At 51.3% G+C, this 19,574-nt stretch overlaps 1 long non-coding RNA gene across 3 annotated transcripts in view; it reads left to right on the top strand.

Annotated features, from left to right (window-relative positions):
- Positions 1-6: 6 nt before the first annotated feature.
- Positions 7-19,574, top strand: part of LOC102244629 — a 71,953-nt gene continuing 52,385 nt past the window's right edge. The window contains exons 1-3 of one of the 3 annotated variants that reach the window (XR_001362351.1): positions 7-703; positions 6,362-6,449; positions 6,544-7,424. This is a non-coding gene — a long non-coding RNA (uncharacterized LOC102244629). Of the gene's footprint in view, positions 1,040-2,928; positions 6,450-6,543; positions 7,425-19,574 lie in introns of those variants that run through there. The other 2 variants (XR_313659.2, XR_001362350.1) reach the window with 2 other exon arrangements.

Genomic DNA, 19,574 nt, shown 5'->3' with positions numbered 1-19,574 from the left:
GCTACGCGAAGCTGGAGCGGCGCCCCCACCCTTGCGCAGCCCAATGCGCTCCCGCCCCCAGGAATCAGGCGGGGGTGGGGTGACAGGGAGGGGAAACGCCGGAGGCAGGGGGTGTGAGGAGGGGGCAAGGGGAAGAGAAAGGGGGCGCGAAGGAACTCAGGAGACTGAAGATGGGGGCAGAAGGGCGTCCGCGGGAAGGCAGCGGGAGGGAGCGCGGGAAGAAGGGGCGCGGAGGGCGCGGAGGGCGCGGTGGGGACTGGAGTGCTGCATTTCTGGGGGAGGTGCTAAGCTCGGATCCTGGCCCTTCCTACCCCGCCGCCGCAGGGAGGGAGGGGGCCCGGGCGTGCGGATCCTCGCGGTCCCGCGGTCCCAGCAACCCCATCCAGAGTCCGGGAGCCTTTTGGTCCCAGAGTCTCTGGCCAAGGACAGGTCTAGATACCCTGAAAGGCAGCAGGACGGTGACCTGTCGCTGCCTGCCCGGCCGTCTGGGGGGTCGATCTGCCTCCCTGGCACCCATCCCTCGCACTTAAACCTGGCCGCAAGCCCCGCTGGAAGGCAGAAATGTTGGTCATGGATTGCTCTCCAGAATGCGTAGCCCGGCCTCGGGGCTGTCTCTGCCTGTCCAGCATGCTGCGATGGAAGCCAATCTTCGGGTCGCTCGCCACCAACCGCTCTCCAACTGTGTGCAGAATGGAGGCGAAAGGTTGGCTTTTCGCTTTCTTTTCGTTTGGCGGGTCTGGAAGGAGGCAGGATTCGGTGAGGGCATCTCTCCACAGCCTCGCGGCGGGTCTGCGAATGCCCGCGCCGTAGAGGGGCTTAGCCAGTGTCCAGCGCGGAGAAAAGACGCGCTCGCAGCGGGCTCAGGCGCGCGGAGGCGCGCGGTGCGCTCGGGCTTTTGCTCGCACGGCGGCTGCCCGGCCATGAAAACCTAGACCGTTCCTGTTGAGTGGGGTGTGCGTGTGGCGCGTGCAAGAATAAGAGACAAAGACCAACACTGTATCAGATAGTGAGACGGGCTGGATCTGAGCGGATTCCCAGGGTGAGATTTGGTAACAATGTTTATGTAAATGTGTAGTTTCGTTCACATTTGAACCTGGATGTGCACAGAGCTTGTGTGTTGGATTTCGTGTGCATACGTTTCCAAATGGATTGCCTGCGTTTTTGCCCGTGTGAGTCCTTTTCTAATTGTGCCTCCCTGCGGGTCCGCCGTTCAGTATGGGTCCCGGTATGTGTTCCCAGCTGGATGCTCGCTCCGACCCCTCCTAAGCAGTGAACAGCACCCTTTGCCACACCGCTGCCCCAGCCCAGATGGAGGATTAGCGGCTGTGAGTGGGGGCCTGCGGGGTGGGGAGAATCAGGAGGAAGAAAAAAGGCCCCTCCGTCTCTCCCATCCTGAGGCCCTGAGTCTGGGAGAACCCCAGTGTCCTCCCCTGCAGAATTTCTAGATTAGCTCACGTCAGCGCACAAGTAGGGCGGCCTGAGGGCTTTGACCAGGACAACAGCCCCCCACCCCCTCCCCATCAGTCCCCTCCTCCTCCCCTTTGCCTTATAGTCTCCCGGAATCTCCTCTCCAATTAGGAAACTTCCACCACATTGGACAGAGATGTTCCTAAAACCTCCCAATATACCTCTTAAATTCTCCCAAGAGCCTACTTGGCAGAAAACAAGACCGACCTCCCCAACCTGAAGACCCCCACTATGACAAGAAAAGCTGTCCATAGAGACCTTCCCCAGACAGATCCTCAGAATCATGATAGGATTCGGTACAAAGACAGGACAGAGATCCTTCCTCCCACCACAGATTCTCTCCTCTGGAGAGGCTTTGAAATAGAACTGATCTCCCATCCCAGAGATTTGCCCTTGCACAGTGACCCTCCTCACCCCAGTCCCCAGATTCTGGGGAGAAAGGACCTTTCCCCCAGATTCCTACAGACAAAGATCATCACCTCCTTATTTTCATTCCCTCCACTTCTGCTCCTGGTGAAATTCTTTAGGCGCCCACCAGATGATCTGGGCAGAGACTGGGGTTCCCTAGTGCTCCCCATACACACCCAGACCTGAAGGTAGCCATCGAGGCCTTCTCTGACAAGTGAATCAATGGCATACATGTATCAGTTGGTCATTGCCAATTCGTGGATTTTATGAGGGTCCAAAGTATTTACTTTCTTTCCTTCTCCTTTATGATGATCACTGCTGTGGGACCCAAGGCGGACTGTGACGTTCTTTCAGTAGTGAGAAATTCATTCATTAACCGTTCATTCAGCAAACCGTCTCACAGCCCTACTGTGCATGTGGCTCTCTTCTGGCTGTTGTGGGAACCACCAAGATGACCCAAGCGTAGTCCTGCCTGTGCTCTCCACCCCAATTCTTGTGTCTAGGGGGCACCTCCAAGAGCATTCAGTCCAATGCTCCTTTCTGCAATGCTTAAACCATCCCTAAAACCTCCTAGCAGAGCCTTTCTTTCATACGTTCATCCTCAGTGTGCAGATAAGCAAACCCGGGCCTGGCAGTGAGGTGTCCTGCTCAAGGTCACAGAGAGCCCAGGGTACAGGCAGCCTAGGGCCCAGGAATCCTGATGCCCCTCCAGTGCCTTCCCTTTCACGACCTCATCTTGTCCTTCTATCTCCTCTCCCTGCTTATTTGGTGTTTGGCCACTTTGCTGTCAAAAAAGATGAAATTCAAAATCAGATTCCAGGTTTTCTTTTTTGCTATAATTAGATGCCAGCCACTGGGGGGTGGGGGGGGGGAATGTCTCTGTTTACCTTCTTTCCTGGGCAGCAAGCTCAGAAGCAGCCCATCCTGTATTGAAAGGCCACGTTGTTCCATCATATACTAGCTGTGTGACATTGAAATACTTAGCTTTTCTTACTTTCCATTTCTTACAAATAAAATGTGAAAATAACCTCACATTGAGAGGATTCTAGGAGGTATTGCATATAGAATGTTTAGCATGTGCTAAGTGCCCAATATGTGGTAGCAATTATTTTATTATTGTTGCTGTTGTTACTGTTATATCCAATGGTCGTTTCTCATTGTTTGGGGGAAAGTCAGTGTGCAAGAAAAAGCCTATGATTGGTGCTAGAGTCGGAGTGAGTTCTGTCTTTGCCCCACCTCCCTGTCCTTGCCCCTCTAGTCCTGCGTTGACCTGAAGGGAAAGGAATGGAAGACAAGGGTAGGGCAGAGGGCAGGGGACCTGGCAGGCAGCCCTAGGAGACAAACAGGACGACCTACCTAGCTGGTAATGAGTTGAGCTGTGCTCTAGTGAAACCATCAACCTCCAAATTCTCCTAAAAGCTCCTCTAGGGGCACCCTCATGAGAAGAATTTGCAGCAGCTTGGCCCCCTGAGTTGAAACACAACACACAACATGCACACACACACTCACGCACAGAGAATGACAAGCCAACTGACAGGTGCACAAAGAAATGAGGCCAACACACAGATTCAAGCACACGGGTAGATTTACACAGATCGACAGAGCAACACGCACAGGCCAAGGACAGGCTGGCACACAGACAGACACACACGAGATTTGTATCAAGACTGCCTGCCACACAAAGAAACCAGGACAGGCACCCCTAGACCCATTCCCATAGGCAGAATTGCTGGGTGACAGGCTTAGACGCACAGCAGTGCAAGGACAGGCATAGACATGGAAAGTCAAACACACAGTGACAGATACCCAGACACAGGAACACACACACACACATACACACACACAATTCACACTGAGACCAACAGTCAGGCACCCACCAATGAAAGAAAACTCCTATATGGTCACTGAAGGGGAAAAGAGGAGAGAACAAAGTGAGGGAAGGGGGCAGAGGAGACATAAAAGGAACACAGCGGAGGAGGGCACAGGGAGACAGAGCAGGACATGCCAGCAGAGGTGCCTGCCAGCAGGGCACAAAAGAGACAGAGGTGCCACAGCCTTCCTCTCGGCCAGTGCCAGAACCCAGATCTGGGACAAAGGAAATGTAGGCTGGGTGGCTGTGTGGCGAGGGAGCTGGAGCTGTCCCTGCTGCTGATCTATGAGGAGTAGGGACAGAGGCTTTCATCCTAGGGCCAGACAAGTCCTGCTGTCTTGGGTGGGGGTGGGTGAGGGGCTCCTGGGACTCCTGCCAAGCCCCATGAAGCAAGGACTGTATTCTGGATCAGTCCTGCAGCCTGAGCCCTGGTGAGATGCACACCCCTCTTCCCACAGGAGATCCATCTCTCTGTTTTTGATGCCTTCAGTACCCAAGGGGTTAAATGCCTGGCGAATGGAGATGGAGGCCACTTTGGGGGAATAAATAGGGTTAAATACAACTGGGCTTATCTCCCGGAGCAGGCAGCAACATGGGGGTGGGGCACAGAGCCCTTGAATTAATGGCCTGGAAAGCCAACATCATGAGCATCATTTCGGGGCTGAATGATCACAGACAGAACCCCCACTTCCCTTTCCAAAGCGAGTTCTGTCCGTGAGCCTTTTCCTGCTGAAAGGACAGGCACTGGCTCTAGAAATCATCCTCCCTCTTCAAGCCGGGGCATTGCCCCAAACCCAAACCCAATTTCCTGATCCTGTGCCCACAGGCACAAGGGAGGAGAGAGGCAGCAAGGTTGAGGGCTCCAAGTGGGCAGCCCAGGCCCAGAACAAAAACCCTGATTCTTCTGCCTTTGGTGAGAAAAAATCAGGTGGGACTCTGGAGGGTGTAGGTGCTGCCTCTGCTGACTCGGGGTAAAACATAGTAAAATACAATAATGACTTTGTAAATATTAGCAGTTTACCTTGCTGAGGTAGTGAGCAGCCCACCTCTGGAGGCATGCAGGTAGAGGCTGGGTATCCTGTCAGAGATCATGTGCGGTGAGTCCTGCCTCAGGGCCAGGGAAGCTGGATTTCATGACCTCTGGGCCTCTAGGGTCAAGCCTTCTGTGCACATGGCTCTAGGAAACGCCAAAGGAACAGGGGACATGGGGACCCAGGCCTGGTCCTCAGAAGCCTTTGAAACTAGGAAGAGCTGCCTGGAACTGAGAGAGAAGCTCTGGACCAGACTTGGTGGGTTCGTTCAATGGTTTCTGCCCTCCTGTTATGCTGGGAAGCAGGGAGCGTGGTGACTTCCCCACTGAGTCCCTAGCACATAGTAAATACCCAATAAACATTTTTGGGGTTGAATTAAATTGATGTAACAAAACCATTTCCCCCCATGAACTTCTAGTACCATTGGTTGAGGAAACACACACACAATGGCCAAAATCCAGCTCTGAATTCTGTTGCTCTTCCAAATGGATTTTCCTTTATGCTCACATCACCTTCTACATAGTTGAAAGCCAGTCATACATACCTGTGTGAGATGTGCTTTTTGTTCAGAGCGGGCTTGGGGTGCACACTCAGGTTCACCACTCTGTACCCCCAGGAATCTGTGAGTCACCGGTTATAACAACAGGGAGTGACAGTGTTGGGGAGGCTGTGGTTCCAGTGAGCCCTGTGATAAGGACCCTGGACTCTAGGAGTGCAAAGGGGCTGTGGGTCTGATCTCCTGGACCCTGAAACCTGTTGGTGCAGAGCTAACCCTTATTGAGTACTCTTTGTGTGCCAAGCACTGTTGAGCACTCGGGATTATCTTCTTACATTCGCATTGTCATTTTAGGAGGTTGCAGGCAGGAACTGCAGCACTGAACATGGGGAGGTGGTGATAGATGGGCACAAGCAAGGAAAGGGGGAGGTTGGAGGGACAGTTATGGGGGTCGAGGTGCTGGATTATTTGGGCCAGGGAAGCTGGGGGTGATCCTTGCTAGAAGGATCAAGGGTTAGCCTTTGCTGGTCAACACCTTCCCTCACACAGATCTAGGATAACCTGCCTCGCTGAGTACTGTGGGCCAAATTGTGCCTCCACCTCCCCAAATTCATTATGATGAAGCCTTAACCCCCAGTGTATTTGGAGACAGGGCCTCTAAGGAAGTAATTACCGTTAAATGAGGCCATAAGGGTGGGGCCCTGGTTTGATAGGATTAGTGTCTCTAGAAGAAGGGATTCCAGAAGAGAGCTCACTTGCTCCCTCCGACATGTGAAGGCACAGTGAGAAGGCCAGGGAGAGAGTCCCCACCAGAAACCAACCCCAACCTGCCAGACCTTGATCTTGGACCCCCAGCCTCCAGAGCTGTGAGAAAATAAATGCCTGTCTTGTAAGGGACCTAGTCTGTGGTGTTTTGTTATGGCCCTCGAGCTGACTAAGACACCGAAGGCCTCTGCCAGCCCCGGACCAGCACCAGCTCAGGGGCCAAAGATTCTTCTAGGTCACAACCCCTTTGGACATCTGATGAGGCTGAAGATCCTCTCTTCAGAAACACACACACAATGTCGTGCCGTTTCAAATCCTCTGTAGCCCACCCGTGATGTTTCCCTGGCCTCCAGCCTGAGAGCCCAATGTAGAACTTTTGTTCTCTTCCAATTCTGCTGAGAACTGGATTCAGGTGAGAGATCAACGTTAACATTTAACAAATACTTATGCTGTGCCAGCTTCTAGGATAAGTGCTTTACACGTGTTCCCTCATTATTGCCTTACAGCATCCTGTGAGCTTGGGTTGGTTTCATGCCCATTCACAGATAAGGACGCTGGCGTACAGAAAGGTTAATTATTTGCCCATGGTCTTGCAGCTAAACAATGGCGGACCCAGGATGCAAACCCCGGATCAGAGCTGCCCTTATAACCTCAGCTCTCCAGGTGAGTCTGCCAGGAAGGCCTTGGGCCTCGGGCACCAGGGAGAGGCTGCAATCCACATCTGACTCCCACTGGCCCAACAGATCTTATGTCTGTTCTCGGGCATTCTTTCTGCACTGACCGCTCTAAGTGTCTACCCAGGAGACCCTCATGTTCCTGTTGACCACATGGGCAACTCCTCTGGGACAGGGTGGTCGGGTGGCACAGGGCAGGTATAGAGCAGCTGCTTGTGGATTTCGCTGAAGTCTTGGTGAGGTCTGGCCTCTGAGGGCTGAACTCTGTGTCCTGGGCTTTTCAGCCTCAAGAACACTTGGCTCTTCCCACAGGATGGCTTAGCCCCGCACGGCTCATAAAGGTTCCTGGGACATGGATTGTTTCCTAACCGGGGTGTGTGAGCTCTCACCCAGAATTAATTTTATAATATTTTATGTCTGAAAAAAAAATCTTGCAGCAGATTCTAGGTCTCCTGGAAGACCAAATACCGCTTTAATTGTCATGGGCCTCGTGACAAAAGAACAGAGGGGGGCTAAGTGCTGAAGCATATAGAACCATGCTCACTGCGCAAGCGGCGATTTAATTTTAGCAACACATAATCCATCACATGAAATGAATCGTGTTATTTTGAAATTTCTGATTGTGTAGCTTTCTTTGTATCACATGGGTGCATGGTCTTAGCTTTTCCAGTTGTATGGAGCTAAAAGGATAAGGGTTTATACGTAGCTTTATGTTGTGCATATTTTAGTAAAATTGTAATAAAGATAATTTGTCAAATGTTGGTAGGGGGCTGTGACTTATTTCTCCCCTTTAAAAATGGCTCACATATTACTCAAGTGTGAGAAGCATGCGTTTAATTCATTCTGACCAAGGAGAAAATAAGCTTCACACATTGGTGCCCCACACACAGCCCCTGCCACCTGGACGGGTCCCCATCCGAGGTTCTGCTCCCCCACTGTTGCCTTCAAGGGGAAATATGACAGCGTAATGAACAGTTGTACGACGTGGTATAAAAAGGCAATTAAGGGAACTATTGGACTGGGACAAGCCAGCGTGACCTGGTTAATAGCTCTGAGCCTAGCTGGGCTGTGGGGAGGAGGGGAGGCCGGAGGGGGAGGGGCTTTCTGTTTTACAGTGAGGGGCTCAGGCTGTTCCACCCACTGCCTGCCAGGTACCCAGGGCAGCAAGGCTGGCCTCATGATCAGTGGCTCCAGGGGCAGCATGAGGTTGGTTCAGATTTCAGCTCTCGAGTCGACTCTGCCACTCCTGGGTGAGTGACTGGCGCAGGTGACTCAGGGTCTCTCAGCCGCTCTCGAGTCGACTCTGCCACTCCTGGGTGAGTGACTCAGGGTCTCTCAGCGTCAGTTTACTCATCTGTTAAATGGGGATAAAAATGATTGTCCTAAAACCATGCCTCGGCAGTGCGAGGAAGGGTTGGGACATTCATGATTAAACTGGGCAGTGCACAGAGTTGCACGTGGAGTTCAAAGGAAGATGTGGCGGAGGCTTTTAGTTTGTGTTCAAGTAGGATCTTTCAATACAACATAATTGGTGGGTGTGTGCATGCGTGTGTGTCTGTGTGTGCGTGCCTGTGTTCTAATCAGCTCAGCAGGCTCCCACCCTCCTCGGGATGGGATGTGAGTTCTTTGATCGGATCTCGGGAGTTGCCCATGTGGTCATTCATCTTGAGGTGACTCCTCCCCTTTGGACTCTCTCTCATCTCTTCAGCTGCTCAGTCCCTGTTCTTTCCAAATGCCCCTGTTTGTGAACTATCTTTGGCATGTGCCACCCTTCAGGATGGAGACAGAAACACTTTCTGCCTCACTGGAGCATTTTCTGCCCATTCAGTAGCTTGCGGTGTTGGTGGAGGATTAATGAAACATCACACAAAAAGTAGGTAGTGAAGCACCCAGCACATAGTGAATGCTCAATAAAAACTAGCTATGCTTATTGTTGTCTCAACTGGAAAAGCTCTGGGTTTATATGTAACCACACAAAAAGTAGGTAGTGAAGCACCCAGCACATAGTAAATGCTCAATAAAAACTAGCTATGCTTATTGTTGTTCAACTGGAAAAGCTCTGGGTTTATATGTAATACCTAGCACAGTGCCTGACACATAGTAGATGGTCAATAAATGTTTGTTGACTGAATTAATGAGTGAAACCTTGCTTGGTTCCATTATCTACTATCCGTGATTATACACTCACCCTTCTCTGGGCTTCAGTTACTCAGCCAAACAGGGATATGATTCTGCCCCATAGTCAAATATATGCCTTGCAAACTGTGGGAACTGGTTCTATTCACCTTCACCCCACCCTCACTCACCTATGCCCGGCACTTAGATCTCTGAGAATGGGTTGGGGGCGGGGGGAGAGACCCTGTCCCCAACATGTGTTTATCCTAAAACAGGAAACCAGTGGTGCATATTAGTCATCAAGGCTCCCATTTCCCGTCCCCACAGCCTCAGATGGAAGAGGCGCTGAGAGCCAGCCCAGTGACACAAAGGAGCAATCAGGCAGTCTGTCGTTATGGCTCATTAGGGTGGGCTTGGTGATTGGCTGCGAAGCCTCAGCCTGCTCCTCATTCAAGATGAAGAGGGTCTGAGCTAGTCCACTGGAAACCCAGTCCCTCAGCTCCTCTCCAGCGCTGGATCCCAAGGGGGGCTCTGGGAGGCAGGGGTGGCTCAGGAAGAGACCCTGTCACCCAGAGCCATGGGGGCCTCCAGGTCTATATGGTGGCATCCCCAGCCACTGAGGGCTGCGTCTCTGGGCATGAAGCTTACCTGAGAGAGTTCTAAAGCCAAGTCTGCCTTCTCAGTCACCCAGCTGCCCTCATGATGAAGTCCAAACTGACCTGCTCCCCAATTCACAACCACAAGGCCCTGTGTGTCCCGACCCCAGCGGGTCTGAGCAGCCTCCTCTCCGGCAGTTCCTCTCTGTTCCCAGCCCACTCCCACTGACTCTCATTTCTGTGGTTCAGAACGCACACTTGAAGGCAGGCGACTTCTTGCCTGCCACCTCTAGCCCCAGTAGCCACTACCAACTCCATCCCTCCTCCATCCTGGGAGGATGCGAGGGGTGACTGACAAAAGGCTTGGAGTTCAGAGAAAGAATTTTGAAAAGCTCAGGGCTTCTGGGAATTTACCTAATGCTTTCTGGTCCGAGATCGATAGGTGAGGAGATCACCAAGCCCTTAATTAAGTCCTTGAGAATATGAGCTGTAACTAGGTATTAACTAAGCATTCCCTTCCCTCCACTGGCTTCAAGCGAGGGGGTGGTTTTTTATTCAGCATTTTCTTGTAGCAGAAATTTCCTATATATTTTTGTTTTCCTTTCTTTTCCTTTTTTTTAAATTTCATATGGTTCAGAAATTAAAAAAAAAATGTGTAGAGTGGAAAGTCTCCAACTCCTGCTTCCCATACACCCATCCTCTGATCCTCCCCTAAGCATCCTTACTGTTTTCTTAAGCAGCCTTCCATTTGCCTACACCACAAGTACAGATATGTAAACAAATACGAATACATATTCACACTGTCTTTTCCTTTTTTTTTTTTTACACAAAAGGTAGCACATTCTACACCTTGTTGTATACTCTTGTTGTGTTTTTTTCCCCCCACTTAATTTATCTTCGGAGATCTTTTACAAAGAATATAGAGATTATTCAGCATTCTAAAGGAGCTGAGAATAGATAGCTCTCTAATTATTTCTCCTTCTCTCTTCATCCTCTAATGTTTAGATATGCCATTCATTCATTCATTCATTCATTCCTTTATTCAATCTTCACCAAGCCCTGGTTTTGCGCTGGACCCCCTGTAGGGTGTGGGGCTGCAGAAATGAATTAACCCAGTCCCCTCCCCCCTGTTGCTCCTCGGGCTCAGAGGCTGCAGGGAAGACAAGGTTCCCTAGAAAGCCATGAGTGGAGGAGAGGCATCTCTGGCTCACTCTTTTAAAAAATATATATTTATTGATTTCAGAGAGGAAGGGAGAGGGAGAGAGAGAGAGATAGAAACATCAATGATGAGAGAATCATTGATCAGCTGCCTCCTGCACACCAGCAACTCAGGTATGTGCCCTGACCGGGAATCAAACCGTGACCTCCTGGTTCATAGGTCGACGCTCAACCACTGAGCCACCATGGCCAGGCCCTGGCTCACTCTAGTTGTGTGTGACTTGTCTTTTATATGCCATTGATCCGGACTGGGTTTTTCTCTTCTCTTTATTGCACAAAAGTTACCAGTCTGCCCATTGGGATGTCTGGGGGAGTCAATTTCCCCCATTTTAGGTCAAAGATTTTTCAACAAGATTGGGTAATTTCTAAGAATCTCCAGCAAGGGTGTCTGAGTATTATAAAAGCAAATTCATCATCAGAATTGACGTGGCTCATCTAGGAACAAGCAAAAATTCCCCTTATGCTCTTAACATAAAAAACAGAAAATGATGCCCAACTGAGCTGTTGACTGGTGAGGGGCATAGGGGCAGAATGAGAAGATTCAAAATGTGCCTGAAATTTTGTGAATGACATGTTCCTCATTACATGTGCGTAGGGTGAAAATAGTATGCACATATTATGATCAACTTTAAAATAGTGCATTTAATATTTTCAAGTTGTTGCAGAACACGTTATAACAGCACCTACCCTCTAAAGCCGCATAGCTACCATTTATTGAACACTTCCCCTCAAACACTGTCCTAGCAACTTTATGGGGTGAGTCTATCACCACCACTTTGTAGGTGAGGAAACTGAGGCACAGAGAAGTTAAGCACCTTGCCCCGGGCGGGGGGAGGGGGTGAGTGGGTGGGGGGAATGAGTAAGAGACACAAGTGGGTCTGTCTCATTTCAGGTCCTGTGCTCCAGCCGCTACATTAAACCATCCCCTGAGAGCCCGTGTCATCTCTCTGGGCCTCAACCTTTTTCATCTGTAAAACAGAGATAAAAACTACATCAAAGGACTCACTCGAGGATTTAGGGACAATACTTGTAAAGTATGGAGGTCACTGCCCAACACACTGCCATTAATATCATCTAAGATTAATATCAAGCATACTCCTGTACTCAGGCTGCCAGGAAAGGACCATTCTGAGCAGGGGTCTGAGAGGACTGTGGGTGCCCGAGGGATGAGGAGAAGCTCTTTGCTTTAATAAACTCACCTCTGTGTCTCCGCCCCCTTTCTGGCTCCCTGGACTCCATCCTCTGCTGAAGGGGCCAGGGTCCCTCTGGGCAGAGGAGTCTGTTTTGGTCCCATTTCCATTACACACTTGGCTGAGCAGAGGGGAAGGGGAGCCAACACCCCCGGGCGCCAGGCAGTAATTAATTGTCTATTTGGACTCCTGCTGTGGCCTGGATGGGGTGGGGTGGGGGGTGGTGGGGATGTGAGACAGCTCCACCTGGGCCTGGGCTGGCTGACGCTGAGAGGAGAGTGTCTGCTCCTCCTGCCTCCACCGTCTCCTCTGAATCCAGGCCCAGGCCGGTTGGGGAGGGACCGTGGCAGAGTAGAGACCACTTCTGTCCGCTTTGATAAAAGGACCTTGCGGGCCTGGCCAGCTTACCTCTGTCTTGTGGCTCTCTTAAGGTGTAAGTGATGCTTTGCGTTAGCCTCCGAGAAGCAGCTCCAGTGAAGGGAAAAGCATCCTACACTCAGAGTTTTGGGACCTGGGATTTGTCCCGGCTTTTCCATCCGGTGGCTGTGTGCTTGGGCAAGGCACCTGCCGTCTCCGAGTGCCACCACTGTCCTCCTCTGGAACACGGGGCGGAGGGGAGGCTGTTATGCTCTTGTGGACTTGAGATTTTTGTACCTTTCTCTTGGAGAAACCTGCTTTCCTCCTCGTTTCATAATTATCCTCCTTAATACGTATGAGATGGGTGGGGCTAACGCTGCAAACCCCAGGAATAGAGATGTGACCCAGGCCTGGACTTCAGATTCTCTGTGAGGCTTTTTTTCCTAGCACATTGAAGAAAAAAATTCCTCTGTTACTTACAACCTAAAGAGGCCTGGATAGTACAATCGCTACCTACTATTGACGGTAGTAGGTGTAAGCTATAGACACAATCTAGCTGATAGTATTCTGCAAGCCTCAAGCCACATGGTAGATCTTTGAATAAGAGCATCACCATCATCACCTGGGCCTGCAGGATACAGGGGTGAGTTTACCTGGTCAAAGCCAGAGCTATGGGAGTCCCTCCTGCACAAAAGATTGGGAACTTGAACCTCACCTCACTCCCACGCATGTGTCCTGGTTCTCACCCCCCAGTGTCTGCTCATCCAGCCCACCCCTCTCTGTACAGGGCACAAGCTGAGGTGGCCCTGGGGCAGCCTGGACCACTTCTTGTCCATTTACCTGGAAAAGGCTCATCCCTCTCCTCCTTCAGTCTTTCCTCACATGCCACCTTCTTACCACAGGCACCCATCCTTCCTATTGCTCACCTTGGATTTCTGTTTCTCTGTGGCACTGATTGCCACCTGATCTAATACATATTGCAGTTATCTATCTTCCTTATTATCAGTCTCCCCCAAGAGAATGAAGGGCCATGAGGGCAGGGTTTTTTCCTACATTGTGCACTGGTGTATCCCAGCTCCTAGAACAGCACCTCTCACGTGGTATGGGCTCAATCAGTAGTTGCTGAATGAGTGAGTGAATGAATGAAAATTGCTGCATGGTGGAGGCTATGCTAGAGGGAAGCATAGGGACACGGGGTATCTACCCTGCCCCGAGGGGACTGGGTTGGGGGAGGCTTCCTGGAGGAGAAGTAATCCAAGATTTCCACAAGATTCATAGGAGGGGGCTCTGCCTCCATTTACCCACTGGCACACAGGGCCACTCTTGGAGCAAGGTTGTGGCTCAATGGGTGATGTAGATATCCAGGACTTACGTGGGGCCTGTGAACAATGAAGGCAGTAGAAATAGTCCCAGCCTCTACATTCTGGTCCCACGGGTGGCGTGAGGTTTCCTGGTTCTTTCCACATAGGTCCACATTGGCCCCTTGTACAGGCGAGGGGGCCGACTATAGCTGTTAGGAGCTGGGAAGCAGGGCCGACACAGTGGTTGTGCAAAGTGTCTCTGAAGGCGAAGGAAGACCAGTGAGGAGGCAGGTGCAATCCTCCAGGTGGCAATGAAGTTGGACCTGGGGCCATGGCAGAGGGGCGGGAAGGCAGTGACCTTCATGCTGGGGACTGACATGTCAGCAAAGCCAGGCCTAGTCCCTGGCTTCATGGAGCTTGTGATCCGGTGGAAGAGCCGTGTGCATGGAGTGCTAGAGAGGAGAGGTTCAGGGGCAATGACAGCCATTGCCGGGGAGCGTGACCCAGTGGAGGAGAAAGAGGTGGACACAGTGCTCCTGGAGGAGGAGCTGACAATGCATCGTGGACCCAGAGGACGAGGAACATGCCTGTCCCTGAGGCTCAGCTCACGTGGTACCTTTTCCAGAAACCGCCGCTGGCCTCTGTGCAGAGGCACATGCTTCCTTCTCCGCCGTCCCCCTGTTTCCTGTCACTTGGGACATGGCTGGTGGTACTTACTGAGGTGTCCACCAGCCCCTACAGATGGGCCCTTCCAAGACTATGGCCCTGACCCATTTGCCTCTGTCCCCCTCCCCCAACCGCAGCTCCTGGTGCTGGCAAAGAGTCAATGTCACTGTGTTGTCACGGCCCCATGACAGATGGGGGAGGAGGCAGACACATTTGCCATCACTCGTGTCTTAGATGAACTTCCCCTCAAAGCAAGGACTTGGGTGCAAGTGGCTGATTTGGGAGATGATCCCAGGAAGCAGGTGAGGAAGGCAGAGGGAGAAAGCCAGAAGAAGAAGGGCAGCTAATGAGTGAGTTGCCCACTGTAGGCAACTCACTCTGAGGAATCGCCCAAAATGAACCTCAGGATTGTCCCACCAAGGGAAGAGGAGCCTGGAGTATTGGTCCACTGATTCCGGTCTCATAGGTTGAGGGTCCCCCCCTCACCCCCCAGCACTTCCAGGTCACGTGGCACCAGGAAAAGCCTTTAGGGTGAGAAGAAGAAGGAACCAGGCACTGAGATGAAAGCTGCCAATGGCCCTGGAACTGCCTACGGAGCCCGGAGATGGCGAAGGGGATGTGGGGCAGGCCATCACTGGCCTGCTACCATCCCACTCCCGACTCCCAGCGCTCACCAAGCCACTCTGCAACCTTCTGAGTCAGACACAGCTGCAACGTTTTTCTCCCATGGTGCCCTGGGCAGGCATCAGCTCATCAAGGGGGCATATTTGTTGTTCTAGTGAGGACCATGGGACCATAGATCAGACCCAGAACACTCCCCCCACTTCAGCATTGGGCAAAAGGCTGCAATGGCGCTGTGTCTGCAGACACGTGCTGAGACAGTCACTGAAATGACCCCAGAACAAAGCCAACCGCGTACTCCCAGGAGCTGTCTGTTGGGCAGCTGGGTCCCTTGTAGCGGGGTCTTTTCCATGCAGTACATCCTGTAGGAAGTTGCCAAGGCAGATGGTGGGCTGCCCAGGGAGACAGGCTGGGTTTACCGAAGAGCAGCGGCATCTGACCATGCAGACTGGGCTTCCAGACAATGTGAGGAGGAATCCCATCCAGGTGGAGCTGGAGGCTTTAGCAGATCCCGCCGGCCTGGTGCTGCCTCCCCAGGTCAGAGGCTGAGGGCGGCCCTGGAAGGTGCCTTTGAGTGCAACTGCTGGCTGCAGGGCCTGGGGACCACAGACTGTGGCCTCAAACACATTGTGGAGGTGGAGACTTCTAAGGATCAATCACATTGATTAGTCACCTCAAAGGCCAGAGAGAACCCTCACCGCTCATTCCTCAGAGGGCTTGAGCCCCACTGTCCAGTACTTGGGGGGGGGGGGGAGGTTGAGATGGTGCTGTGTGTACTGAGAATTGCTGGGAAGAGTGGGGGGCAATCCTCAACCTCTGAGGCTGGGAGTCAGCGGATCAGTGCTTGGGGATGTGGGCAGGGCACTGACCACGCCTTTTACATCGCCCTCTCCATCTTCCCTCCCCTTTCTCCTTTCTTCCTCTTTTGCTTTCCACCTCTCACCTCTAGATTCTTATTGTTCCTCATCTTCTCAGCATCTTTTCCTACAGTGCCTGGAATCCATGTTTCTTAAAGTGTGGCCCCTCGACTATCCAGGATTCTTGTTAAAAATATAGATACAGGGTCCTGCCTCAGCCCCAGTAAAGCAGAACCTTTGGTTATGGGCCTGGGAAGCTGCATTTAAACAATATCCCAAATGATTCTGATGCGCGAGGAAGCTGCTGCTCTAATCCACTACATCCCGGTGGCAACAGGGATTTGCCGGTCAGTTCTGGAATCTCCAGGCCCCGCCCCGGCCCCCACCTGCCCACCTGCCTCCTTGGGCTTGGTTGACACTGTGATCACCTCACTTCTCTCCAGGCTCCAGCTACTTCACTGTATGTAGCATAATATCCAGTTCACAGAGTTACACACAGTCATACCATTATTCAAGTGGCTTTGTACATGACCAGGCAGCATAATATAGCTATGTACAGACTCTGTGACAATTTTACAGTGTGTGCGCATGCAAGCAAACACACACACACACACACACACACACAGATGTCTCACGGTGAACCACCAAATCACACACAGCAATGCACCATCTCACAATAACACGGCACACAGATTGTCACAGCATGGAAAAGGGCACTTTAGAGCCTTCTGGTGACATAGCTACACACCACACAATACAGCTGCACAGCAAGACAGAAACACACACACACTCACACACACACACACACACACACACACACACACACACACTCAAACCACAGCAGCACACATGGACTCTTACATACTGGCCCCAGAGACACACAGACATGGCCATCCACGGTCCTGGCCATAACATAACACATTCTGCTGAAATAACACACCATCTCACAGCCTCTCTGCACCCCTGTAGCACACAGTCCAACTGGACTGATTCAGCCACAGACAGAGCAGGGCGGCATGGGGCTGCGATGGAGACGATGCCAGGGAAAAGGTTGGCTTTGTTTGAACAGATGTCCGCTAAAGGAGCTGGGGTGTTACTTAGCCGCTTCCATGAGCTGTTGGATTCCAGTAGCTCCGAGCCTGCGGGATTCATTAGTGGCCCCAGAGCAATTGCTGCTCCTTCACACTCTCCACCCTCACTGACGTTCACTTCCTTGCCACAGCAGCCAGCCTCCAGCCCCACTGCCAATGCCCTATTTGAACAAGAAGGGCAGAAGCCAAGCAAATATTTGTGTCTTCAGGCCTCACTTGGCACTGCCTGTGGTGGGGTTTCCTTCTGAGATCTAGACTAACCCGTTGCCAGGCAGATTTTGCTCGACTTGGCCTGGGCAGGAGGTGGGGGCCAGGCTGAGATCTGTCCGGACCTCTCCTGTTATGCTGGGATGATCCTTCTCCCTCTCTCCCCACACTCACCACACTGCCTCCTCTTCCATTGACAGCCAGCCTCTCCTAAGAGTGGGCCACACCATCATCTCCCATCCCGCTGTAATCTGGGACCCACTCAACATCGCCCCAATGCCTTCATCCAGGGCCTCCAATGTCATCCTCCTGCTCCACAGCCACTTGGTGGCCTTCACAGTTTTGGGCCCAATTCTGCGCCCCCCCCCCATCTGATATAAGCATACACCCATCTCCTGCTTCTTTTCCTGCCCCTTAGCTTGCCCCTTCCCATCTCCTTCCCAACGCTTTCTTGGCTGCTGCCCTTAGATATGGTACTACCCAGCGCTCAGTCAGGGACCCTCTCTAGTTGCTCCCAGAAGAACCTGAGAACTCCTACCCCCCATGCCATCTAGGACCTGCTGCCCTTAGATATGGTACTACCCAGCGCTCAGTCACGGACCCTCTCTAGCTGTTCCCAGAAGAACCTGAGAGCTCCCACCCCCATGCCATCTAGGACACCTTCTGTTGGTGGCCAAGTGCAGTGGTTGAGAGCACTACTCCCTGCATTGCCTTGGTTCAAACCCTTGCTTTGGCATTTGCTGTCTGTGTGGCCTTGGAGATGTTGCTTTGCTTTTGTGTGCCGTGGTTTTCTCATCTGTAAAATGGGGGGAGGGGGGGGCAATGATAACTTTTGGGTTTTGAAATGGTTAAATGAGTTAATATATGTAAAGTGCTTAGGACATGCCCAATACATAATAACTGCTGTATAAGGGCTGACTGCTATTATTACCGTGACATGGTGATACCTTACACACCTGCATTTGTAATAAAAGAGAAATATGCTGTGGTAGCTAGCCTCGTGGAGCTGGAATGCAAAGGGAAACAAAGACTAAGAGGTGGCCCCCCAAACACAGGCAGATATGACTGAGGAACTCCCAGTTTATGAACAAGCACAGTGGTGTCCCCCTTGACCCATGTCACCAATGGGATATTGTGAAAGTGACAATACGTGACTCCCCGTACTGGGTCAGGAAAGACCTGCAGTTGCCACCTTGCTCTGTCTCGGACCACAGGGTCTGGGGGCAGCCGGGTGCCCTGTTTCAAGGACACTCAGGCAGCCCTAGGGGGAGGCCCATGTGCAGAGGGATTGAGGCCTTTCACCAACAGCCAGTCAATTTGCTCTCCAGGTGGGTGAGTCCTCCTGGAAGTAGATCTGAGGTCCCTCAGATGACAGCTGACATCCTGACTGCAACCTTATCGAGACCCAAACCAGAACCTCCCAGCTAAGCCAATCCTGAATTCTTTTTTTTAAATCCTCATCCGAGGATATTTTTCCATTGATTTTTAGAGAGAGTGGAAAAGAAAGAGGGAAAGACAGAGAAAAATATCGATTTGAGAGAAACACATAGATTGGTTGCCTCCTGCACACTCCCCGACCAGGGTCCGGGGCAGGGAGGAGCCTGAAACCAAGGCACATGCCCTTGACTGGAATCAAACCCAGGACCCTTCGGTCCACAGGCTGATGCTCTATCCACTGAACCAAACCAGCTAGGGCCCAATCCTGAATTCTTAATTCACAGGAACCATAAGAGAGAATAAATATTTATTGTTGTTTTAAGCTGCATGTTTGGGATCATTTTTTTCATCCAGACATAGATAATATACCCACATTTTCCAATACAGCACTCTTAAGAAGTGACAAAAAAAAGATTCTTTTATGCTATTATGCCCATTGGAGAGCCCTGCCCAGTCTTTATTCGTACCTCTGTTCCTCCAATTGAACCCTTGAACTCTATCCCTTATCTTGATGGGGACAAAGGTTGATGTATGGCTTGAAGGCAATGTAAGAGTTTATCTAATAAGTGGGCACTTAACTTGTCCTCAGGAAATACATGGACTTCTTGAAATTGTCAATGGAATGTATGTGCAAGGGTATCCTCTGAGGAGAGTCCATAGCTTCAATGAAATTTCCAAAGGTGTCAGGACACTAAAATATTTAGAACCACTGATCCAATGCAGCACCCATTTAAAAGATGGGAAGACTGAGACTCACCTGAGATTGTCCAGTAAGACCGTATCAGAGGCAAGACTGGGAACCACATGTTGTGGGAAATGGTCTCCTCTGCACTAGTGCCACATACAGTGTAACCTCACTGTTCAGAAGACCTAGTGGACTGTTTTGCAGAGATGTAGAAAGCAAGATATCAGACCAAAGAGATTCGGGGAAGCTTTTTTAGTGGAAGCTTAAGAATGAGGTGTTAGCCTTGGCTGGTTTGGTTCAGTGGATAGAACGTCAGCCTGGCGACTGAAGGGTCCCAGGTTTGATTCCGGTCAAGGGCACATGCATGCTTGATCCCCAGTAGGGGGTGTGCAGGAGGCAGCCGATCAATGATTCTCTCTCATCATTGATGTTTCTATCTCTCTCTCCCCGTTTCTTCCTCTTGAAATCAATTTTTTTAAAAAAAGAATGAGGTGATATTTGCTACACTCACTGGGGAATGGG

This window comes from Myotis brandtii, unplaced genomic scaffold, assembly GCF_000412655.1.
Source record: "Myotis brandtii unplaced genomic scaffold, ASM41265v1 scaffold248, whole genome shotgun sequence".
Classification (NCBI taxonomy): Eukaryota; Metazoa; Chordata; class Mammalia; order Chiroptera; family Vespertilionidae; genus Myotis; species Myotis brandtii.
Note: the sequence above shows the minus strand (reverse complement) of the source record. Positions and strands in the feature narration are given on the sequence as shown.